The sequence below is a fragment of the Rhineura floridana genome, chromosome 9 (genome assembly GCF_030035675.1).
Source record: "Rhineura floridana isolate rRhiFlo1 chromosome 9, rRhiFlo1.hap2, whole genome shotgun sequence".
In the NCBI taxonomy this organism is placed as follows: Eukaryota; Metazoa; Chordata; class Lepidosauria; order Squamata; family Rhineuridae; genus Rhineura; species Rhineura floridana.
The window spans coordinates 36,285,802-36,311,671 of NC_084488.1; the positions used below are offsets into that span (position 1 = coordinate 36,285,802).

At 41.3% G+C, this 25,870-nt stretch overlaps 1 protein-coding gene across 7 annotated transcripts in view; it reads right to left on the minus strand.

The window, feature by feature from the left end:
• FGL1 (fibrinogen like 1) overlaps positions 1-25,870 on the minus strand; it is an 81,983-nt gene that overhangs the window by 55,000 nt on the left and 1,113 nt on the right. For 3 of the 7 annotated variants that reach the window (XM_061584366.1, XM_061584370.1, XM_061584367.1), the window contains exon 1: positions 11,762-11,871. The exons of 3 other annotated variants lie outside the window; for them this stretch is intronic. The gene's annotated coding sequence lies outside the window, so the exon portion shown is untranslated. Of the gene's footprint in view, positions 1-11,761; positions 11,872-25,870 lie in introns of those variants that run through there. One more of the 7 variants, XM_061584371.1, reaches the window with a different exon arrangement.

Here is a 25,870-nt window from a genome sequence, read left to right on the forward strand (position 1 = left end):
TGTTATTTGATTTATATCCCGCCCTTCCTCCGAGCAGGAGCCCGGGGTGGCAAACAAAAGCACTAAAAACATTTTAAAACATCATAAAAACAGACTTTAAAATACACTAAAACAAGACATCTTTAAAAACTTTTTTTAAAAAAGGCTTTCAACACATCTTTTAAAGAAGGTTAAAAACATTTTTTTAAAAAGATTTAAAAGCATATTAAAAAGCAATTCCAACACAGGCACAGACTGAGATAAGGTCTCAACTTAAAAGGCTTGTTGAAAGAGGAAGGTCTTCAATAGGCACTGAAAAGATAACAGTCTAATATTTAAGGGGAGGGAATTCCAAAGGGTAGGTGCCACTACACTGAAGGTCTGCTTCCTATGTTGTACAGAACGGACCTCCTGATAAGATGGTATCTGTAGGAGGTCCTCACCTGCAGAGCGCAGTGATTGACAGGGGTATATAAGGGATAAGACAGCCTTTCAGGTATCCTGGTCCCAAGCTGTATAGGGCTTTGAACACCAAAACTAGAACCTTGAACTTAGCTAATAGGTAGCCAGTGCAATTATTTCAGTAGAGGAGTGACTCTAGGGAGCAGTCTCACCATCACATTTTGCACCAGCTGCAGCTTCTGGACCAACATGAAGAGTAGCTCCACATAGAGCACATTACAGTAATCCAGCCTGGAGGTGACCAGTGCATGGACAACAGTGGTCAGGCTATCCTGGTCCAGAAACAGCTGCCTTACCAGCTGAAGCTGATAAAAGGCACTCCTAGCCATTGAGGTCACCTGGGCCTCTAGTGACAAAGATGGATCCATGAGCAGCCCTGGACTATGAACCTGCTCTTTCAGAGGAAGTACGACCCCATCCAAAGCAGGCAACTGACCAATTATCCGAACTCGGGAACCACCAACCCGCAGGGTCTCCGTCTTGCTAGGATTCAGACTCAGTTTATTGGCCCTCATCCAGCCCACCACCAAGTCCAGGCAGCTGTCCAGGGCTTACTCCCGATTCAGATGTTACAGAGAAATAGAGCTGGGTATCATCAGAGCACTGACACCTTGCTGCAATCTCCTGATGACTACTCCCAAGGGCTTCATATAGATGTTAAACAGCATGGGGAACAAGATGGTACCCTGCGGCACTCCACTCCACAACTGCCAGGGGGCCGAAAGGCAATCACCCAATGCTATTCTCTGAAAATGACCTTGGAGATAGGATCAGAACCACTGTAAAACAGTGCCTCCAATACCCAGCTCACCAAGTTAGCCCAGAAGGATACCATGATGCTAGTACATCCAAGATGGTGGTAGGAGCAGCTCTTCTGTCTCCTTCCCTCCCTCATTGCTTGAGGCGATGTGGCCACCTGCCGTTTGCATTCTGGTAGTGCTGTTGTGCCTGGCTCCGCTGCTCCATTATGTGGCATCGGCACAGGCAGTCTGGACCGCTTGGCTCAATGTCTTGTGGAAGATGTCCGGCAGCAACCAGAGAGGCTGGAGCGCCAGCAAGAATGGAGTCTATGGGCAGGGCACATCCCTGCGGCGGGTGGCCGGTGTGCTGGTGCTGCCGGAGGGGCTCGATGCTGTCAACACCTGCAACCCCCTCACCAACTTCAGTGTCCCGGCCGCTGTCGCCATCACAGGTACACTGTGGCTCACCCTTATCCAGCGGGTGCATCTTCTCTGAGAAGATCTATGTGGCCACCATGCGGGAGGCCACCAGCACCATTTACAACTATGGCGACAGGATGGGGAATGACATCCAGGCTATGACCCACCCTGCTTCTGCGGGACCGGCTGGTGCTGAGGAAAGCTTACTTGTATTTGCCATCAGAGAAGCTGATCAGAAGTTCAAATGAAGGTGTCACACTTGCAAGCATAGAAAGAAAGAGAGAGAACCAACTCACAGCTTTGTTGGGGGCAGCCTGAGATGTTTCTGCCACTCCAGGCACCTACACCACCCTGTATTTTCACTAATTGCTGTTTTTTAAATAATGTTGTTATTTAATTTTTTAAAATTGTATTGTTTTATTGATGTATTTCTATATTTGTGTTTTTCTTGTAAGCCGCCTTGAGAGCCTTTTGGCCAAAAGGTGGGGTATAAATAAACTATAATAATAATAATAATAATAATAATAATAATAATAATAATAATACAATGGTATCAAAAGCTGCTGAGAGATCAAGTAAGAATAACAGGGTCGCACTCCCCCTGTCCTCCTCCCGATAAAGGTCATCCATCAGGGCGACCAAGGCTGATTCAGTCCCATAACCAGGCCTGAAGCCAGACTGGAATGGGTCAAGATAATCTGTTTCATCCAAGAGTACTTGTGATTCAAAGTGTAAAAAGAGAGAGAGAAAAAACAGACCCCTGCTGGACTTTTTTGTCAGTGTTCTCATAATTCATGAAAAATCAGCCATGTTCACAGAGTACCACCTGTAATCCTATTACTGACCTTGCCCCATACTCTGACCTTCATCTTTTGCAGCTTAAAAGTTAAAAAAAATGCCTGGCCGATTGTTAATTAAGAAATTTAGCATTGGAGTCAATGATAAGCATGGGCATGCTCAGTAAAAACAAACTGTCAGTGTTCTAATAGTCAAACTCACAGCTGTTTGGCTTGGCTAATCAGGGGGCTACACCCACACCAGTTTTACCTAAACATAAGCAGGGACCTCAGAGAGAGGAATCCAAAGAAAGAAACTCCATCTTACTGCATAAAGTTCTTGTGGCAAATAATTATAAGCAAAAATCAGACAATTGGATTTTAGACAGTGGATGTACAAACCATAGTTGTTATAATGAAGATTTATTTGATGAAATAAATAGTGATACTAAAGGAAGAATAGAGACTGCCAATGGTCAATATATTAATATTAATGGATCTGGAACTGTTGCTCTAAAGTGCCAGCTACCTAATGAAACCATAGAAAATGTAGCAGATCATGTTTTATTTGTTCCTGAACTGAGTTGCAATATGCTAAGCATTTCTGCTTTAGATAAGAAAGGATATGCAATACATTTCCAGGATGGAAAGTGTACAGTAACCAAAGATGATACGTTGTTTGCACTAGCTTATGAAAATGACAGTGTTTATGAATTAAGTCTTTCAGCTGAACAAGCAAATACAGCCATGGTAGACAAGGATGAGACCAGCCTAGAACTTTGCCACAGGCGACTGGGACATCGCGATCCAAAGCCAATCCTACAAATGCAAAAGCAGAGCCTTGCCACAGGTATCAAGGTAAACCAAGAGTGCCATGATAAAACAAGCAGGTGTGTAAATTGCATTGAGGAAAAGGGTGTTAGGTCCTCATTTCCATCAAGAACTGAAAAGAGAAGCACCAAGGTGCTAGATCACATACACAGTGACCTCTGTGGACCATTTAATGTACCCTAACTTGGAAAAGAATAGATATGTTCTAATTTTTGTGGATGATTTTTCAAGGTACTGTGTGACTTACTTATTAAAGGACAAGAGTCAAACGCATGAGATGCTGAAGAAATACATCTCCATGGTGAGCACAAAATTTGAAAGGAGGCCCAAAGCGATACAGACGGACAATAGTGGTGAGTTTATATCGCACCAAACACAAACTTTTCTGGAGGAACAAGGCATTTTGCACAGGAGGACTGTCAGTCATACTCCAGAGCAGAATGGGATTTCTGAAAGAAAATTTAGATCTCTTCTGGAAATGACTAAATGCATGTTGGCTGACGCTAATCTACCCAAAAGGCTGTGGGGTGACGCGATCGTGGCTGCAACGTATATCCAGAACAGATTGCCAACCAAGGGCACCACACACACCCCATTCCAGTTGTGGCATGACAGGATTCTAAACCTGGCACATATCAGAGTGTTTGGAAGCATTGCTTTTGCCTACATAGCAAAACAAAAGAGGCAGAAGCTAGATGCTAGAACAGAACAGACTATTTTAATAGGCTATGCTCCTGGTAGCAAAGGCTACAGAGTTATGAACCTAAAGACAGGTGAAGTCAGCACAAGAGATGTTGTCTACTTTGATGAACAAAGCAGAGCTGACAAAAGAGGGACTGTGCTAGATTTCTCAGAAGAGCAAGGACACCATGTCCAATCTCTCATAAACATGCCAGTACCCACATATGAAATACCAGTGACACCACAGATATCTGCACAACCTGAACCAAGCCTTAAGCAAGAGGAAGAGGCAGAGACTGCAGAAAGTGATGATGAGGCTGAGAGAGGTACAGACGCAGATGAGAATGATGAGATGACTGGACTGGAAGATGCTGCAGAGCGAGAACAGATCCCAGAACAAGCTCCTAGATGCTCATCGTGAACCAACAAGGGTGTACCACCTCTATGCCTGTCCTACCTCGCAAAGTCAGCCCTACCCAGAGAACCATCAACTTGGGAGGAGATTAAGCTTCCGAGGCCGCTCAGTGGAGAAAAGCTGCTCAGGAGGAGAAGGACGCATTGCGCAAGAATAAGAGGTGGACCCTGACAGAGCTTCCACCAGGAAAGAAAGCCATAGGGTGCAGATGGGTGTTCAAGATGAAGCAAGATGCAGGAGGAGAAATTGAACGCTACAAGGCAAGACTAGTTGCCAAAGGTTTCCTGCAGAAATATGGAGAGGACTATGATGCTATCTTTGCTCTTGTTGTCTGACACAGCACAATAAGAATGCTACTAAGTGTGGCAGCCTCCAAACAGATGCACATCAGACACCTCAATGTCAAGACCACCTTTCTGCATGGAGAAATAACGGAAGAGTTGTACATGCAACAACCTCCAGGCTTCGTGAACCAGAAGCAAGCACATCTTGTATGCAAACTTAAAAAGGGCCTGTATGGACTCAAACGAACTGCAAGGGCCTGGAATGAGAAAATGGATAAAATGCTCAAGGAGCAAGGCTTCAAGCAAGGTGAGGTAGACCAATGCCTGTATACCAGAAGCAAAGATGGACATTTAACTTATATCCTGATTTATGCTGATGACTTGATTGTGGCGACTCAAAGAGATCAAGACTACACAGAAATTGTACATCTTTTCAACAAAGAAGTTGAAATCAAAGAGTTAGGCACTGCAAAATACTACCTAGGAATCCAGATTGAAAAGGAAGCAGATGGCTCTTACCTATGCAACCAAAAGCAAAAGACTGTTGATCTTTTAGAGACGCTAGAACTCAAAGATGCCTATCTGTATCAATGCCCATGGCAACAGACTTTCTTAAAGACAATGATGTAGGTGAACCTTTACCAAATAACAACTATAAAACAGCAATGGGAAAGCTTCTGTACTTAACCACAAACACCAGACCTGACATAGCAAGTGCAGTAGGGATCCTATGCAGGAAAACTAGCACACCCACACAAAACGACTGGATTGCTGTCAAAAGGGTGGCTAGATAGTTGAAAGGGACTATGGACTTTAAACCGAGATTGCCAGCTAATAGTGATCCAAAACTTGTGTGTTACACTGACGCTGACTGGGCTGGAGACAGTTCAGACTCCAAGTCAACTAGTGGCTTCCTGTTTACATATGGAGATGGACCTATCTCTGGGCTAGTCACAAGCAAGACATTATAGCATTTGCTCCTACAGAATCTGAGTATATAGCTACTGCAGAAGCATGCAAATAAGCCATTTGGCTTAACAGACTACTAAAGGACTTTGGAATAAGAGCACAAAGACCAATCCGGATGATGGAAGACAACCAAAGTTGTATTAGACTTTCTCAGACTGAGAGAATCACACCACGCATTAAACATATAGGGATAAAGTACCATATTGTGCGTGAGCTGACAGAGAAGGATTCATCAAGATGAACTACTGTCCAACTACAGAAATGACAGCTGGTATCTTGACAAAGCCATTGCCAAGAGACTGTTTCCAGAGACTTCGTGTCAAGATGGGGCTGTTGGGTTCCTGCATGCCAGTTTGAGAAGGAGTGTTGGAATAAGCAAACCTGCATGTTCCCTTTAAGGGATATTTGGGAAATATCCCATGTACCTGTTTACCAGTGATGTAACTTCCTAAAGGGTGGGGTTACCTGGCTTCTCTTCCTCCTCCTTTGTCTGGTAGTTTTTGCATATTCTCCATTAAGCATGAGGAGAGTGAAGCATGCACATGCTCCTCTCCAAGATGACCTTTATTATGGACTAAGACTCCTTTTATTTCATCTAAGCTAGAGCCTATGTTTCCTGAACATATGGAAGGTTGTGAGTAAACATTCTTTATCTTTTACTTAAGAAGATTGTGTCTGTAATTATTTGTGTCTGAGGGAAAGTGTGGACTGGTTGATTCTCATCCTACTGCTTGCATTTATATCTCTACTGAGAAATAGGACCACAAAACTATTCCTATTTCACATATATTTTTAAAATACCAAACAGTTTCATCTATCCTAAGCATTGCAGGGGAGAAAATCCCATTGAACTCAATAAACATGGAACTGATAAATCCAATCTCAGCAAACTTGCACAGGATCCCATTTCCTACCTCCCACATTAAAAAGCAGAGAAATTCACTAACAGGCAAAAAAGCCTTGCAGTTTAAGAACATACCTATAGCCAACAGATATTTCTATCAAACTTTAAAAAGCAGGGAAATTGGAAGCCAGCTAATAGTTACCATATTGTTCCAAGCTACACAAATTTGTAGGGCAGTACAGTATCTCAGACAGGAGGTCAGGTCTCCTGCTCCCATGGTGCATTCACAACAGCTGCCCAATTTCCCTGCTTTTTAAAGTTTGATAGAAATATCTGTGGGCTATAGGCATGTTCTTAAACTGCAAGTTTTTTTTGCCTATTAGTGAATAAAATGAGGTTATCGGTAAACTAAATGGAAACTCTGTTCCCATTTATTTCCTATAAAGATTGTATGAACATAACAGGTATTGATTAATTCTAGAAGGCTAATCATATTTTAGTCTACCATAGTTTAGTTCACCTCTACAAAGAGATGAAGAAATCCTCAATCCTCCTAGCAGCACTAGGATGCCACAGAAAACAGAACACGTCCATATTTGGGTTTTCCCCTGCTTAATTTAGCACAACAGGTAACAACAATGATCTGTGTTTTGACATCATCACATGACTTTCCCTGCCCTCACTCCGCATCACTGGCTGCTGCTAGTGGTGGCATGGGAATACGCATGATGATGTCATGGGATGGATAAGTGTGGCTGCATATTAACAGGAGGTGGGAAGAGCTTGACAAGAGGGGTGCTGTTTTCAGTCACGTCACTGTGTTGGTGATCATGTCGAACAGAATCCTTAAATACCAACTAGTTTATCATAGATGAGCTTTTAGAGAAGGTCTATTTCATCATATGCATAAGAAAGTGACACTTGAAAGCCAATGTGGGCTGAAAACCAAGGCTGCAGCCTTGGCTCTTTTCACTCATGTATATGCTCTATTGATTTACTGTTGAACAACTCCACTGGTGCAATGCAGCAGATGCTGATGTAGCACAGAGGCTGATGCTGGCTGTAACCCAGGAACTTTCCATTTCAAAACTCACCTTGACCATGATCTCATTACATGTCATTAGGCAAGCCACTATTCTCTTACCCTCAGCCTCAGCAATATGGGAATAATAATATTGTTCTAGCTTACAGGATTCTGGCTGGAATATTAACACTACTTACCTGGGAGTAAGCCCCATTGAATTCAATAGGACTTACTTCTGAGCAGACATGGTTAGGATTGTGCTATTATGGAAATAACATATGTCAAGGCTGGGGAATCTTCAGCCCTCCAGATGTTGTTGGACTACAATTCCCATTAGCCCCAGCCAGCATGGTCAAGAGTCAGGGCTGATGGGTGCTGCAGGTTAGCAACATCTGGAATGCCAAAGGTTCCTCAGCCCTGATATACGAGAAGTTTGAACTCTTGAAATGTGCTACATAATTGCTGACTTATAATTAGATAACCAATGGTAGAATTGCACCCACACACAAAAAATGTAATGGACTCATAAAAGTAGGTTCAGCTAGAAATGACAGACTGACAGTGATACTTGTTCTTTTTTTTTTTTCAATAATTTTTATTCAGATTTTCATAAAACATACAAGACAAAATCATAAAACATTCAAAGACAAAAAACAAAATCAAAAATAGTTAAACAAAAAGAAAAAAAGAAAAGAAGAAAAAAATAAAATAAAAAATAAAGAGTAAAATATTGACTTCCCATTTGTCAAAGATCAAATCAGTTATAAGTCTATAATATATAGCAATCCTGTCTCTTAAGTCATATTATAAAATCACTTTCCTCCAGTAGTTATCTTACTTAATCATCAAATCTCATAAACATTACTTTATTCTTTCCACAAAAAGTCAAAGAGAGGTTTCAATTCTTTAAGAAATATATCTATCAATTTTTTTTTCCAGATAAGCATATCGATTAATCCATCTCATTACTAATTGTGATAATCTTATTGTCATAACCATAGTCAAAATAAACATTTCAATTAATCCATCACATCAGAATCTGTTAGGTTCAGTAATTTCAGTAGCCATTGTTCTATTATCTCTATTAGTTCCATTTTCCATCTTCCATCTTCAGTAGTCTTGTTAAGTCCAGTAATTTCAATATCCAATCTTCCATTATCAGTATTCCATAATAATCTTGCTGTCAAAGCCATAGTCATATAATAAGAGTCTGATGGGAATTACCTCTATCCCAAATATTTTCTTGCCATCCATTCTGAATAAGTTGCTGAAATACTGCTGTAAAATCATATCTCTGTTCTTTTTTTCAAAATACACTGGGTCATCTCTTAAAAGTTTTTCCATTGTCACATGGCTGCAGTTAATTCCATAGATTTTCTCTATATTGGGCTCCATCACATCATTCCAGTCCAGAAGATAATCCATGCCATTGATAACTTTATCTCTAGAATCTTCATTAATTTCTTCAGAGATAACATTGAGTTCCAAACAATAGATTTTATTTCTAAAGTCCATAGACTCCAAATCTTGTTCCTGTTCCACGTTTGTTCCAATCTCCGGGATCTCCTCTCTCACAGGGACCCCTATTCCAGTCTCCAGGGTCTCCTCTCTCACAGGGACCCCTATTCCAATCTCCGGGGTCTCCTCTCTCACAGGGACCCCTTCCAGGGTCACCTCTCTCACAGGGACCCTTATATCTTTAATCTCCTGCTTCATTTTACTCAATTCAATTTTCGTTATCTCAATCTCATTCATTATTCTCTGAAACATAGTTATTTCCAGATTCTCAGCCACTTTCTTAATTGCCATTTTAAAAGAAAAATATAGGAAAACCACTTCTTATTTCAGCAACAATTGGGTTAATACTCCAAACTTGGTGACATCACAGTATAAACAGAGCAGACAGCCTTATCTCTCCAATAGTTAAGTAAACAAAATGCAGTTCCCAGGATCGAAGGAATTAATGGCAATCGTCAAGAAACAGATTCGTCAAAATAAAATAAAATAGACCAAAAAGAGAGTAGTCTCAAAACAGTATAATATTTTTCAAAATAAAAATCTGGAATAGAAATCCCTCTTCTGTGTGTATCTTTAGAATGCAAATCCAGGACAGCTTTTTGCAACAAAAACAGAGATAAGCTATTAATTAGTGCGTAGCAGAGAGAAGTTACGGCTCCCCAGTGAGATGTCAAAAACCGATCAATCTGGCAAATCTCTTTTAAACAGCAACAATTTAAGTCAAGTAAAAGAAAAATATAGAAAGAAGGGTGCTTGCCTGTTAGTGCGTTCTCTCTTAGAAGATAAGATGAACGTTCGCTTTAACAGATAGAGCTTGCTGTTGAAAATCCGTCCCACCTTCGTCGGCTGGACCTCGTCCCATAAATTAATGAGATCTGGTCGTCCCAACAAAAATAGGCTTTGAGGTTAATCTCTTCGTTTCTCCCTACCCGGGAGAAGTTTAATCAGTCAAAAAAAAAAGAAAAAACTGACTGATATATCTGAATAAGCTTCTTTTGAGGCAGGAGCCCGTCTCAAAAGCAGGCACAGGCTAAGTCACCCTTCCCGGAAGTCCGACAGTGATACTTGTTCAAAAGGTCTAAGGTAGTGCACATCAGAGCAAGAGAGACTCATTTGCATAGGGCAATATTGGTGCTCCTTCAAGAGTAAATTTTTCCACTATAGGTACATGTGGGCTTTCAGCAAGAATTAAATGGATTTAAAGTAAATGTATCGGATATATTGCCAAGAAATAGTCCTCCAATAATCTGCCTTGGCCACCTCTCTATTATCCCCAAAGTATATTCATGAGTACATAACAATGGGCATTAATAATGTTAGGGAAATTTTTTTGCTACTAACACTGTAGACTATTAGAATTTGTCTTTTAACTGGTAGCAAGCTATTTCCAAAGATTATCTTTTGGGTTCATCTTAAGCAATTAAAACTATAAAATGATATCATACAATAACTGATCATGAGGAATAACAAAATAACTTGATACTGGGCTGATAAATAAAACATCATTATCCAGTTTTCAACTGTATACACATTTACCTGAGAGTAAGTCCCACTGAACTCAGCACTCTTACTTCTAAAGAGCATGTAGATTGGTCTACTTATTATAAATTGATTACTTTCTGTTAGCTTGTGAGCCTTGCATGCACTTCTTCCACACTAGCCTTTTTCCTACATTTGACTACTCATCCAGTCATGAGAATCCAAATAATATTTTCCCCAAAACTTTGCACCCTCCTTTTTTAAAAGGCTCTTTTATAGCAATTTCTGGAGCTTCCAGAGCAAGAGTAGCACAATCACATGAAAACTAAACTGAAATGGTTCTGTTACCTCACTGGCTTGTGATACCCTTGCTAATGGTGTGTAACCCTGCCTCTCTCTTTTATTTGGCACCCTCCATTACCTGTTCTACATCTCTGCCTATGATATGGAGCTCCTGGAGAAGAGACTACAGCAGTTCCTACTAGGGTCCATGGCAAAATTAGGTGAAATTGATACAGATTTTGTCAATTTCAGTCATTCCTTGAGCTGAAACTGTAAGGAGTCCCATCAGTCCCTCCCCCATAGCTTCCATACAAAATTAAATGAAACTATCACAACTCTTGCCTATGGCTCCTGTGGATGTTTCACATTCACTGCTTCTGATGGGGGAGAAAATAAGCTAGCCCACACAAATTACTCATCCTTCCACAGAGAAGCAGCAACAACAGCTGCATGGGAACTCTTACATGGAAATCAGTGACCAGTTATATTTCCCCCCAGGAGAAATAGCTGGTTGGAAGAGTGACTTTCCCCCTCCCCTGAGCAGCACAATGGTAGGAACAGTTACTCATGACTGGAGAAAGGATGGCTGGTTTATGTTCCTTCCTTTCAGTAACAGTGGTGGCAGGCAAATAAGTTAAGAGTAGAGGGAGAGGGCAAATTTTACACGGAAGAACTATCCCTTCTGAAGTCGGCAATCTATTGCTTGAGGGCCACATAATGTGCAGATAGCATTGAATCAGGCTAATTCTTGTACAATGTCTGCAAAAATTGCTTTTGCTGTTGTTGTCTTGAAACACTCACTATCTATGGAAACGTAGTAACTCAAAATTAACTTATACTGTGCAAGCCTTTGCATGTTTACTTGAAAGTAAGCCCCACTGTGTTCAGTGAGACTTACTGTCTAGTAATTGTGTTTAGGATTGCAGCTTTACTTTCTTTTACAGCAGTTCATTAAACTATTAATCCCATCAGAGCACGACACTGTAATTAAGTACACAGTGTATATCTGGTGATAGAGAAATCACCTCCACCCTCAAAACATTCTTCCATGGTTTACCTTTGAATGCTGTAGAGAGCCTTCGGAATTGTTGCAAAGAATATCACAGCCTCCTTTAGAATGAGATAGGGCTTTTTTTGCTGTTAATTTCTGAACTGTTCAAACTATAATGAGTCAGTGGGGAGGAATGTTCAGAGGAACTGTAGTTGTTAAGACTATTGCTAGCTTGCCACATTATAAATGCAATGCTAGTATGATCAACCATCCAACAGGAAAAAAAAAGAAGGGGAATAAAAAGTTTATTACCAAAAACACACTTGCATAATCTTTCTCCTTCATTTGACACCAAGGAAAGTTCTAGGATATGAAATCTCACTAGAATCTGTGTTCTTTCTATTGAGGCTGCATACACAACATACATTTAAAGCACATGCCTTCCCCCAAAGAATCCTGGAAACTGACATTTGTTAAGTGTACTGGGAATTGTAGTTATGTGAGGGGTAAACTACAGTTCCCAGGATTTTTTTGGGGAAACCACATGCTTTAAATGAATGGTGTGTACACAGCCTCACATAGACAGTTCAGAACAGAAGGAATTAATATTATATGTGATATGAGAGCCAGTGTAATGTAGTGGTTGGAGTATTGGACTGGAACCTGCAGGACCAGGGTTCAAATCCACACTGAGCCATGAAGTGCACTGGGTGACCTTGGGCCAGTAACTGTCTCTCATAGGGTTGCCAGGTTCAGGGCCTGAGACTGATCCTGTATCTTTAGGAGAAAGTCAGCCAAGTGCAGGTGTTCTTGCAACACTGTAATGGGAAAAACCACAAGGTGGAATTCTCCCTCCCCCCTCCATGACTTTCAAAGATACAGGAGACCTCTTGGAGGCCGGGCCTGGCAACCAAGAGGTCTTCTGTATCTTCAAAAGTTGTGCAGGAGGAAGGGAGAATTCCACCTTGTGGTTTTTCCCATTACAGTGTTGCAAGAACACCTGCATTTGGCTGACTTTCTCTTCTCCTAAAGATACAGGATCAGTCTCAGACCCTGAACCTGGCAACCCTAGTTTCTCAGCCTAACCTACCTCACGGGGTTGTTGCAAGGATAAACTCAGGAGGGGGAGAACCATGTTTGTACTTCATCTTGAGCTCCTTGGAGGAAAGGAGGGATATAAATGTAATTATAAAATAAAGAAACTGCACTGAAGTGATTACATGCAGAAAAATCACACCTGTGTATCGTTCCAACAATAGGCAAGCATGTGGAAAAATACTGGAACTGATGAAAGAAATGGGTATTTATTTATTTATTGCATCTGTATACCGCCCCATAGCCGAAGCTCTCTGGGCTGTTTACAACATTGCAATGCCTTTCAAAAAGGCTACATATGCACTCATGTGTATATGAAAACATAAACCCATCTTTGCATGTCACCCAAAATCCTTTAAAACTAGTGCCAACATTGTGCTAGAGATTGGGAGTGCAGGGAGGGTTCAAATCTCCACAAAGTCACAAAGCTCATTGAGTAACATTGAACCAGTTAACCTCTCACCTAACCTGCATCACATGTTTGTGGTGATGATAAAATTTGGGTGGGGGAAAGAAAAAATCATGTTCCTTCAGCAATTAAAATGTAATAAACATTAGGTTCCCATTTCTTACTGAGATACACAGATGATTATTTATTTACTTCCATTTATATCCTGCCATTCTTCCATCACAGAATCCAAGGCAAGATACATGTGCTTCTCAGATGGTAGCCCATCCAGGCACTGACCAAATTCAGACCCGCTTAACTTCAGCAACATGATGGCCTCATGTGCCTTCAGATCATATCCTGGGACCAACAGGGGTTCGCCAGCCAGTGGTCCATGAGCTCATTCAAGTTGTCTGTGGCCTGTCTGTGGCCTTGTTGTTAATGGGGACGGCACATCAATTGTACTAGATATTCATACTGATTTTAATTGTATTTTACTGTTTCTTTAGTTTCTTATAGATTGCATTTTTGTATTAAAATTTGAATTCAAATTGTATTACAGTATGCGGGGGTGGCGTTAGGCATGACTGGGCTCTTGGACACCAGCCTGTCCCGGGCCCACAGTGCCATAACCCAACCCCCCCCCTTATAGGCGGCGTAGGGCTAATAAGCCCACCCATGCATCTAACCTAACTCTCCCATCCCTGTGAATAATGTGTGTGCTGCATGAGCATGTGTGCCATCAACCAAGATGGTGGCAGGAGCGTCAGCCCCTTAGGAAAGCCTCCACTACCATCTTGGTGGATGGCAGCCACAGGGACAGGAGATATAGGTGTGGCATGTGTGTGGGCTTATTGAAGCCCACACTGACTGTACAGGGGGGTGCACAGGAGCTTCCTCTCTGTGATCCATGGCAGGGTTGGGAGCTGATGCAATTGGGAGCACTACCCTCCCACCATAAGGAGGAGCCCTTCAGGGGCCCTCTGGGTTGCAGGGGCCCAACCTGGCTGCCCTCTGGAGCCAGCCCTGACAGTATGGAATTCAAATTGTGACAGAATAAAATACTATATATGAAATAAATGAATAAAAATACAATTAAAAATAATTTAGCAGCTACAAGAGGCAGAAAAATCATTAAGTGGTCTGCCAAGACTTTCAGCAATTTTCAAAGTGGTCTGTCAGGGAAAAAGTTTGGGAACTATTGCCCTGTATATCTGGAAAAGATGCAAGGCAGCTGCAAATGCTCCTGCCCTCTTTCTCAGCAGCCCTGTCTTCACCTCTTGAAAACTGCAGCTAGTCCAGAACACTGTGGCTAAGTGGCTACTCCACGGGCTCCCAGTAAGCTTTTGAGGACAACTCAAAGTTCTGGTTTCAACCTATAAAGCCTTACATGGCTTAGAAACGTATCCGTTGGATCATGATATTCTCCCATATCAATCTGCCTGTCCACTGAGATTGTCATGGCGATGTCATTACTAACGTTTAGATGCCAGGCAAAAACCGATCTCCCCTTTGAAGAACTGTTAATATAACTGTTAGTATAAGCATTATTTAACTTGGAACACTTTAATTTCACCATCTATTGCTTGGTGCTGCTTTTGCTTGTTGTTTTCAATTTGCTATATTAGCGATATGCTTTAATAATAATAATAATAATAATAATTTGCACTTTTTTGTTTTTTACTACTCTGTTAGCCACCTTGGGAACATAAATCTGTGTTGAAGGTGAGGGATAGAAAGTATGTAAATTAATGGGCACTTGCTGCAGCAGATTAGCAAGGAGGAGGAAGCAGAAAAAAGGACCAGCAAGGGGAAGAGCCATAGCTTAATAGTAGATGGAGCATCTGCTTTGCATGCAGAAGGTCCCAGGTTCAACCCCCAGCACTTCCAGGTAAAGCTGGGAATGTCCCCTGAAACCCTGGAGAACAGCTTCCAATACTGTGCTAGATGTAGGCCCAGTGCCAGAGGACAGCCAGGTTGGCTGAGGGCCCCTGCGACTGGGACTGGGAGGGTGGAGCTCCCGCTCTGTGATCCCTTGCAGCATCGATTCCCAGGCCGCAACCAGATAGTGGCATGGATTGCAGAGCAGGAGCTCCACTCTCCCACCTGACATCAGTCCCACACACATGCGCAGCAGGTGTGCACTTACATAGACCGGTTGTGCCACCTTACGCATCATTCCGCTGTGCACTCATGCTTACCATCACCCAAGATGGCAGCAGGGGTGTCAACACCCACCCACCCACATCTTGGGTGATGGCAGGCATGTGAGCACAGTGTGCTGATATGCAAGGTGGCATGACTGGGCATATTTAAGTATGTGCTCACACACAGGAGGGAGGCAAGGGCCCATGGCAGGCTGGTGCCTGAAGGCCCGCACCAGCTGCTGGCAGCCCTGGCTAGATGGACCAATGGTGTGATTTGGTATAAGGCAGCTTCCTCTGTTTCTAAGAGAAAGGGCAGGCAGAGCCCCACTGAACACAGTGGGACTTACTTTTGATTACATTGTTAATATCTGAAAAATGCCCTCAGCACTGAAAGGGTAAAATATGTTAAATATTATGATACATCTAACAGCCATTTTCTAATTTACATCCTTTCCCCTATTATAAATAACATTTATGGTTTTATTGCTTTATAATCCCATAGCAACATATACAAGAGGTGGTAAAGACATATACAAGTTTCCAGTTTTTAGGTGGCAATTTCTAATGAAAGAATTTTAATTAAATTCTTTGTTACATAATTAGTTTTTTAAATGTCCTGTTCTTGCTTTAGTATTGTACTTGGCAGAATTTCAGGATTTGGTAAAATGTCAGTATTTAAAAGATGTCACACATCTGTCATTCGGATGCAAATGCCCCACAGACTAGCACGACATTCAGTTTTGAGAAACCTTGTCTTTCATGCATTATGCACCACCACCTGGAAGCTTTGCCATTTCCCAGAAGGCTGACTCCTAACCTGTAAAGTTTCAAATCATCTTGAGTTGTCATATAAAAATACAGAAAGGTCAAAGTTTGTACAATTATAAAAATGGTTGCTCAATCCTTGCTCAAATTGGCTTTCACTCCATCTGTTATGAATTAATTTGTTTACATTTTCTCCCCCCCCTGCACTGTGGAATGTTAAGGCCAAACTGAAAAAATGTAACAGACTTGATTTAAAAAAAATGAAACTGATCTAAGAAGACTGTGTAAGATGGCAATCATGTTAACTTAGGAAATGTACTACTGAATTCAGTGTAACTTCATCCCATGTACATATGCATTGGAATGGGATATATCTTATACATCTGCCTTCTGTGGTTCTTCCAAACATCAAGTTAAGGTTTCTTCTAATAAGCAACATGCTTTAGTAGGCTTTATGCTTAAATAATTAAACCCCTGTCCAAAAACTGTAAAAGCATTTTGTGGTCCATAGTTATTTTGTGTTGTGCATTTAGAAATCATATTTTAATTTGAAACTTTTTGGAGACAGGCAGTAGAGTGTATATGCTCTCCAGATGTTGTGGATTACAACTCTCACCATCCCTAAGAAATGCCCATACTGGCTGGGGCTGATGGGAGTTGTAGTCGAAAAAATCTGGAGACCACATTGGTTACCCCTAGTCTGTGCAATTCTGTTGTATATTTACAATATGCAATACATGCTATACAATCTCTGTTGAAACCATTGTGTTTTTTTTGTGACAGCTTACTTAGTGGCATGAATTTCCTTAGTGGCAAGACTTTCCTCTTCTCCCAGGCGTTTTTGCATGTGTTTTTTTAAATTGTTTTTTGTGTTTTAAAATTTGTATATTTGTTTTTATTGTTTTTAATTGCTGTAAACCACCCAGCGAGCTTCAGCTATGGGGCAGTATATAAATGCAACAAATAAATAAATAAATTTGGTAGCCATCACAATGCAATTGCCAAAAGAGATCACATTTTCAGAACTGAGTGTTCTCCAAATTTATACCATTATAAAATGATTTAAAATTTCAGGCAGACCATTTTTTCTCAAACATAAGAGCTCATGTGGACAGAAAATCATTCCGTCTTTGAAGTCTCCAACATAGTTTGATACACTAGGGCTGCTTTCACACATGGGGCTGATTGAATAAGTTTAACGGATTAAAAAGGTAGCACTTCTGTCCCGATTTCTAAAATCCCTTTCACACTGCAGTACCTGTTGCATTAAGGAACAGCAGGCTTTTCAGCCGATATACCAGCATTGTGTGCAATTGTCTTTCACATGGCTTGTTTTCGTCCCTCACCCATGCACACTGTTCCCCACTGTGAAGGAGGTCTAAGATCTCGTCCCATTGCCATGCAAGCCCTCTCCCTTTAGGATCTGACTTTTGAAATTGTTTTAGTTGTATCGAGACTGGTGTGTATGTAGGAAATGCTGCTGCTATCTGCACCAATACCGAAATACCGGTACAACATTCATCAGGCAAAACACCCCAGAAAACCTGCATGACTAAAGGGCAGGAACACACTGCATGCTGGGATGCCCATCACGTGAGCAGCTGCAGATAGTGAAAAACTCCTGCGATCTTCCGGGTTCCCAGCCATGCTAACAGATTATTACTGGTATCATTTATCGCGAAATTTACGCTAAACTTCCACCACATTCCACTAGAATTCTGGAGCTAGCTTGTGCGTCATGTGAAACATCAAATATAATGCGCAAATTACCAGGTAAGAAATTGTCAGAATAAAGGAATAAAGTGCAGTGTGCAAGCAGCCCAAATTCCTGAATGCTGACACATGTATTAAAGCCATGAAGTGTTGAGAAAGCAGTTCAGTTTCAAGGACATTTCAAAATCCAGAGGAATGATTGTTATCAGATGTTTTTTTAAAAAAATTCAATTATTAACACATTGCACCCTCAAGCTTTTGTTTTTGGAACGCAGTTTCAGAATTTGGTACTTACTCATCTTACTTCTTGAAGATGAGAACTGGAGAATGTCTAATTTAATTGGGTATTTTCAGAAATGGCTAAGTTGTTTCAAGAGTATTAATACAAAATAGGTAAAGAAATGTTTGTAACTGGGCAACTTTCTGATAGCTTAGTTGTGTAAAAGATTTACAAAACTCTTCCTCATTTTGTGTGATCAAGAGCTATTGGTCTGTAACTCTGCATACTCCTGCTTGAGTTCTATATTTCTTTGGATAAAATCCATTCCGGAACAGGATGTTTTCAGGATGATGAAAGAGCTTGTGTGTTTCCTCAAGCTCCCTTACTTATGAAAGACCATTTTACAGTATAATTTGCAGAATCCAATAGAGTATTAGTCTGAAAGGGGAAAAGAACAGAAATCTTCAGTGCCAGTTTGTAGATAAAACAAGACACGTAACAGCTCAAGAACCAATTTTAAATTTAACTTGTTCTCTTCTCCTCCTCCATCTTCCAACATACAAGGACAGATTTTTAAAATGCTCATTGCAGGAAAGAAGCTGAGGGGGAAAAAGGAGGCTTTCAAAAAAGCTATGAAGATCCTTTAATTTGTTTTCCTTTAAAGGAACCGCAAGCAGGGAATGGCTTTGCTTTCGGAAGTAGTGCAATGGGGGGACGGACATGGGGAACTCCCAGGCTGTCTCTGTATTCCAAAAAACAATTTAATATGCAGTTCTTAAATACAGAACATACCAGATATCAAACTTACAAGAACAGATTAACTTTTGTTGAGAAACCATTTCAAGCTTTAACTTTAAGAAGTTATAGCAATAAATTCATATGATACTAGTCATAAAGCTGAGAAGAGAGAGTTTTTGTTTTTTAAAAATGCTCAGTCTACTTCAGGGATGGGGAAACTGTGGCCCTCCAACTGCCATGCCATCAGGCAGCATGGCCAATGGACAGGGATGATGGGAGTTGGAGTCCACCAACATCTGGAGGGCTAGAAGTTCCCCAGATGTCTACTGGGCAGTCTGATGTCTTCTTCTGATGTCATGAGAAAATGCATCCAATTCCGCAAACCAGTTAACTGGAATTATGGGCATGTCTTTACAGAATTTTCCTGCATGATCAATTCAGCACTCTGGTGCACAACCAGAAGTGTGGGCAACAGGTATAGAACTGGATGATATCCCATGTTAGTCATGCTTAAGAATAGACCCACCAAAATCAATGCCCTTAAGTAACAATTGGATATCATGCTGTTTCAACTGCTTTGAAGTCATGAGGACTCCACCATTCTGCTACGGTGCTCCACTCTGTGCTCACTGAAAAATAGGCGGTGATGGTTTTATTCAGCTTACTTTTCCAGATACACTTGTACTAAATGCTGTTTACAGAAAACAAGCAGTCTAAACACAGTAGTACAATAACCACCATACACAATAAAAATTGGATCAGTACAACAGTAACAAATAAACAGGTAATTTGTTTAGCCAATAACCCAATTAGACTCCCAAAGTAGACATTAGGCTAATGACATTGCTACCAAGGCCCGCCACCCCCAATTTTATACCAGAAACCCTCTCTCAGTTCTTCTGGCAGCTGCTCTCTTATGAAGGCTCCTAGAGCAGGAGGATGGGGCATGGCAGGTGCAAGCAGCCATCCCATGATAGAAAACACAGTCTCTCTATTTTAAGGGACAGCTCACTCTTCATTCATTACAAATGGCCACCTTTTTCCAGATACTGGAAATACTGGGGCTTTTGTGTTGATGTAAATTGTGTAATCTACTTTGTTACTGTCTTTTAAATAGCAGCAGCAGGGGCACATCCTAGATCAGGCTGCTTGGTAAATTTGGAGAAGTATGCTTCTCTTACAATGAAAGCTCTGTGAATTTCACGCATCTTAGGCTGTGAGCATACTAGTTGCCTACGGCAAAGCACTTCTATTGGCCACACCTGGAGGGAGAACGGGTTGATCCGCCGATCAGTTGTGAAATCTCTTTGAAGTGATTAAAAAAATGCAACCAAACTGCTCCCACCAGGTTTTACAGTAAAAAGGTGTAGGGTTTGACTAACATTGTGTGCCCCCATTTTCAGAAAAGAGACGTGGAGACTCATTGGAACCGGCAGAACAGCAAGTGTGTCTCTACCCTTACTGTATAGTCTTGTACTCCATAAACTCTTAATGTGTTTTAATAAATACTCATGTAGTTTCCTTATGTTCTCTGCCATCTGCTGGACAGATGAATTTTGTATACCAGCACAATAAAGAATCCCTTTTAATCTGAGGAATTGCCTGCTCAAGATTAATCTGGGTTGATAAAGGTTAGTAGAAAGAGTGTTATTAAAATGCATCCATCATGTCTGCTGTGCAAACAAATGAACTATTGTGAGTGTACATATACACACAAACACAATAAGCAGTCTTCAGAAAGGCAAAAGAGCAGAATATACACAGTGTATTATACCATACGAGAGACTGGCAACCTTTTAAGGGTCAAGGGTTATATGCCTTCTGGTGGCAAGGGGAAGTGATCAGGAGCTACACACCATCGGGGCAGGACCAAAACTAAAAGTGAGCAAGTATACTGCCTTCTTTTCCCTTCATGTATCCATTACCCCCCCTTCCTCAATATCCATGTTGAGGCTGCCTCAAATGGGCCACTTCAGGACTTCATGGCCTCTATGACAATCATGGTGTTGTCTGAGTACATCACTGGTCCAACATATATAGCCAGACATACACTTGACCTGGATTTTGCCACACAGCAGACTGGTAATACTCCGTTGATTGGGGACTCACTGTGAGTCCATTGATATGGATGGATTACTCACTGATGAGGTATGTGTTGAATGTGGCTACTTCACACTGCAGGGATGGGGGACCTACTGTGATTGTCTGCACTTGGAGATTTATGGAATCTGAAGGATTCCTGAATGTTCTGAGGGATTTTTAGGCTGACATGGCTGTCGAGGCCCTTGTCATACTATGGAATAGTGAAATGCGCAGAGCCATCAACATCATTGCTCCTGAGTGCCCTCGCCATCGCTGTAGAGCATGCAGGTCACCTTGGTATTCTAGTGACCTATGTGCAATGAAACAGGAGAATAGACGGCTACAGCACAAGTAACATAAATCTTGGTCTGAACCTCAGCAACCACCAAAAGTCATATTTATTATCTACAAGATCTAAAAACACCAAAGGAGCTTAGTAACATCTAGCCAACAAAAATCCAAAGTGCCCAATGAAGAAAAGCTTTATAGGCTGATATGCATTTGGGAAAGATCTAGTTCAAGATCTGATTGCATGGAATGGATGAAGGATATTTTATTGCCATATATTATTGTTTTTAATAATGTTTTAGGTTTGCTAGTTAATATATTACATATATACATTAAAATTTAAAAGTTAAAGAGGAAAGCACAAAAGCAGGACTACAGCTGAACATCAGCAAGACTAAAGTAATGACAACAGAAGATTTATGTAACTTTAAAGTTGACAATGAGGATATTGAACTTGTCAACGATTATCAATACCTTGGCACAGTCATTAACCAAAATGGAGACAATAGTCAAGAAATCAGAAGAAGGCTACGGGTGGGGAGGGCAGCTATGAGACAACTAGAAAAGATCCTCAAATGCAAAGATGTATCACTGAACACTAAGTCAGGATCATTCAGACCATGATATTCCCGATTTCTATGTATGGATGTGAAAGTTGGACAGTGAAAAAAGTGCATAAGCAAAAAATCAAATCATTTGAAATGTAGTGTTACAGGAGAGCTTTGCAGATATTATGGACCGCAAAAAAGACAGATAATTGGGTGTTAGAACAAATTAAACCAGAACTATCACTAGAAGCTAAAATAATGAAACAGGTTATCATACGTTGGACACATAATGAGAAGACCTGATTCACTAGAAAAGACAATAATACTGAAACAGTAGAAAAAGAAGAGGCCAAACAAGAGATGGAATGATTCCATAAAGGAAGCCACAAGGTCTGAACAGGATTGTTTATAACAGATGCTCCTGGAGGTCGCTGATTCATAGGGTCGCCATAAGTCAAAATCGACTTGAAGGCACATAACAACAACATACATTAAAATTATATTTTTTACTTTAGATGTTTAATAGATACATTACCTATCCCAACTGAATTTTTCAGAGCTTCTCAGTAATTCCACCACCCTCAGAAGTTCGGGGGTTGTAGCCCAGGAGAGGGCATTATCTGTGGCAGTCCCTAAGCTCTGGAATGCCCTCCTCACAGATGCACCTCTTTACCCTAGTCTTTGGCACTTGAGATATACGTTTTCAGGACCAACCCTATTCTTGTGACTGTAATTTGCTTTAATTGCTTTTAATGCTGATTTTAGACTGCTGTAACCCACCCTGGGACCTGCTGGTGGAGGGCAGGAAATAATAATAATAATAATAACAACAACAACAACAATGTACAACAATTCACACAAGCTTCCCCTCTTCACTACCCAGTTAAGCTGCCTCTCTCTGGCTTCTGCTCACCTAAAGCAAGACCTGCCTTCTGGCCATTCTGATTAGAGGAGTTGGGACCCTCAGTGTCCCTGGTACTTTGCCCTCCACAAACTCTGTTCAGCTGCAGCAACAGAAAGGCATCCAGGTGCACACTACACTCTTCTAGGCGCTCTGCTCTGTGTTAGAGTTGCATATGCACACACACCAACCACAGAATGTGTGCACATAGAGCAGGATATGAACAATGCTGTAGGGCCTAGAGCAGCGTTTCTCAACCGGTGTGCCTCCAGATGTTGTTGGACCACAATTCCCATCCTTCCTGACCATTGGCAATGCTGGCTGAGGCTGATGGGAGTTATGGTCCAACAACATCTGGAGGCACACCGGTTGAGAAACACTGGCCTAGAGTCTATGTCATGGGTGGGGAACCTTGGCCCTCCAGATGTTCCTAGACTACAGCAGCTGGAAGGCTACAGGTTCCTCACCCCTGCTCTGTGGCTGGGTCATGCCTTCCTATTGGTTCTTCTGTTTCTTGTTAAGGCACAATGGCAGTACCAGAGGGCTGCATAGAGAGAGGCTGAGTGCTACAACCAGCCTGCCCACCTATGTTCTAAGGGCAAGGGCAAACATGGACCAACTCCCTTCAAATAACCAAGAAGCTTCAGGCATGAGCAGTGAGTACATGGGCAAGACTAACCCTGGAAACTAACAAGTATCCAGACAATTCCAGAGTTCTAACAGAAGTTTATTAAAGGATTCTGGAAAAGGAAAAATAAGACACAGGACCAAAAGAAAACAAACAATAATTGTTTGGAAGTAGCTTTAGATTAGAAGTTGTAAACCTGAGGAGCTCTCCCTCTTCTCTTCCCGAAAGACATCCCTTGTGTATTCAGACAAAACTTACAAACAATGTGGTTTGCTTGTTATTATGGCAGAATGTGTGGCAGTCCTAAAAATTGTTAACGAGACAAACGGGGTTGGATCTTTGGTATACGTCACAGAGAAGGCTTGGAAGGAAAGATGAGAAGTTTGGTGGACAAACTGAGCATGAGATAATGATGAAGCATCCAAGGGGAAATATTAAAGAGGCACTTGAAGATGTTGAATTGGGGAGAAAGTTTTGAGGTAGACAAGTGAAATGAAGAGAGGGTTGTCAGTATTTAAAATGGTGGTGAAAAAACATGGGATGGGATGAGGTCACCCAATGATAGTATGGAGAAAGACAAAATGAGAATAGCAGAGGGACAATAGCAGAGCCTTGAGGGATCCCAATGGAAAAAGAAAAAGCAGAGGAAGAGCTCCCTCCTAGGGAAACACTTGTTATGGGCTTCCCCCATTTCTTATGCATTTTTACCCCAAAAAACCCTCATCAGTAAGAGAAATGCATATTGCGTATCATGCAAGAGCTGTTAGAATGCTGTGTAGGGTCAAACCAGCGGAGAAAACCGATGAATATTTCTCCCCCTTAAGTCTTCAGCCTGACTTCAATTTCCAGGCATTCTGCCAAGCTCAGTAGTAAATAAAAGACAAGACAGCTGGGATTGAAGCCAACAGCACAGAAGTGAACTCTAGTTGAGTTTCTTAAAGTCCTTATTGGGAAAGCAAATTAATGTCTCTCCGAGGCATATGATGGGTGGTCCCGTCGCTTGCAAAGTTGACACCTGCCTGATAAGAAGTGTTATAAATATGTGAAGAACACAATGCCATTTGCCAGTGCTTTTAAGCCTGGTTGAAGAAGATGCAGCTGCTGCCGACAGATTGAGGTTTGACTCCCACAATGGGTAAGATAATTATTCATTTTCTTTCTTGATAGGAATTAGAGGTACTGATATAGGTCCTAAGATACTAAAGGATAGCCTTCATATATATTGCAGTGTAACTGATTTGATTCTGACTTATTGGCTAAGGCCAACTATATGCATTCTTGTAAAACGTTAAGTTTAAGAAATAAATGTTATAAAGATACTCTGCTGCTGAACTCCCATTTAGTTTCCTGATATTTCCTAAGGCCAAGAATTCTTGGGAGGGATCTCCAGCCAGTAGCCTGCCTATTCAGATTATTGCTGTTGGTAAATGTGCATGCTGAGGTGAACATAATGTCTGACATAAAAGGAATCTGAATAGCCTCAGGGCAAAGGGGAGAACATAAGAACCCTTGATCCTGCGTATTCACAAGGTAAGAGGCTGTCCAGGCGGTTTCTGACTGAAAGTAGGATTAGATATGTAGAACCAACTGAGGACAGAATCAGAGAGATCTAGGACAAAAAGGGAGTAAAAGAAAGCAACCGGCTGTATCACAGGCAGAAGAAAGGTAAAGGACCACAAATTATGCAGTCGAGTTTCCTGCATTTGGGGAAATCACAGGGGTCAGCAAGAGAGGTAAAGGAGTACGTGGACTGAGTAGACGCATTTGGATTTGGCAGTAAGGACACCATCAGTGATTTGATGAGAACAGTTCCAGCACAGTGCTGAGGATGAAAGGCAAAATGGAGAGGATTAACACCAGAGCTGTAAAACAGAAAGATGGTGGAAATATGCAGTACATTCCTAGTGTCTGGAATAAAGAGGGCAGAAGTAAAATTGGGTGGTAGTTGTAGTTTTAAATTTCATTCTTCAGCTATGAAAAAGAGGGCTGCAGTGCAGCCAAAGCAGGTGGAAATGGTGATGGTGACAGTTCTAGATGACCTTTATTAGAAGACTCCATATTATCTTAAGAGACATCTAAAGATAGTAAAAAATAGAAAGTAGCCATATTGGTCCACTAAACTCACAGTATTACAATACCTTTATCCAAAACTTACAGTATTACAATATCTTTATTACAACTAACTAAAATGTCACAAAATCATGAGATAGCCTCTGACTTCTCCAGAACTCTTAATCAGGCAAGATGTTAAACAAAACAAAGGTCGTGGTGGTGACCAAGTAGGAGGTGGAATGTTTACCTCAAGTTTGCAGTTCTTAAAATGGAGTCTGGCAAAATCACACAGAGATAAATGGGATAAATCTTATTGGCTGCAAGGTAGGGTGCAGGATGCATTCAGGGCAGGGCAGGGCGGGGCAATGGACCACAATAAAATGGGACGGTGTAAAAGCTGGAACGGAACAGGCTGGAACGAGCCCTTTATAAAAGAAATTGATGCCAAAAACACTGGGATGTGTTAGAGACACTTGAGAACAACATTTAGGAACAAAAACCATTCCGATAGGATTTTTATTAATCCTTTAACAACCAAAATGCCCTCTGGAACGGAATGAAACAGCCTGGAACGGCGCCTTCCCAGCGAGCCAAACCTCCAAAATTCACC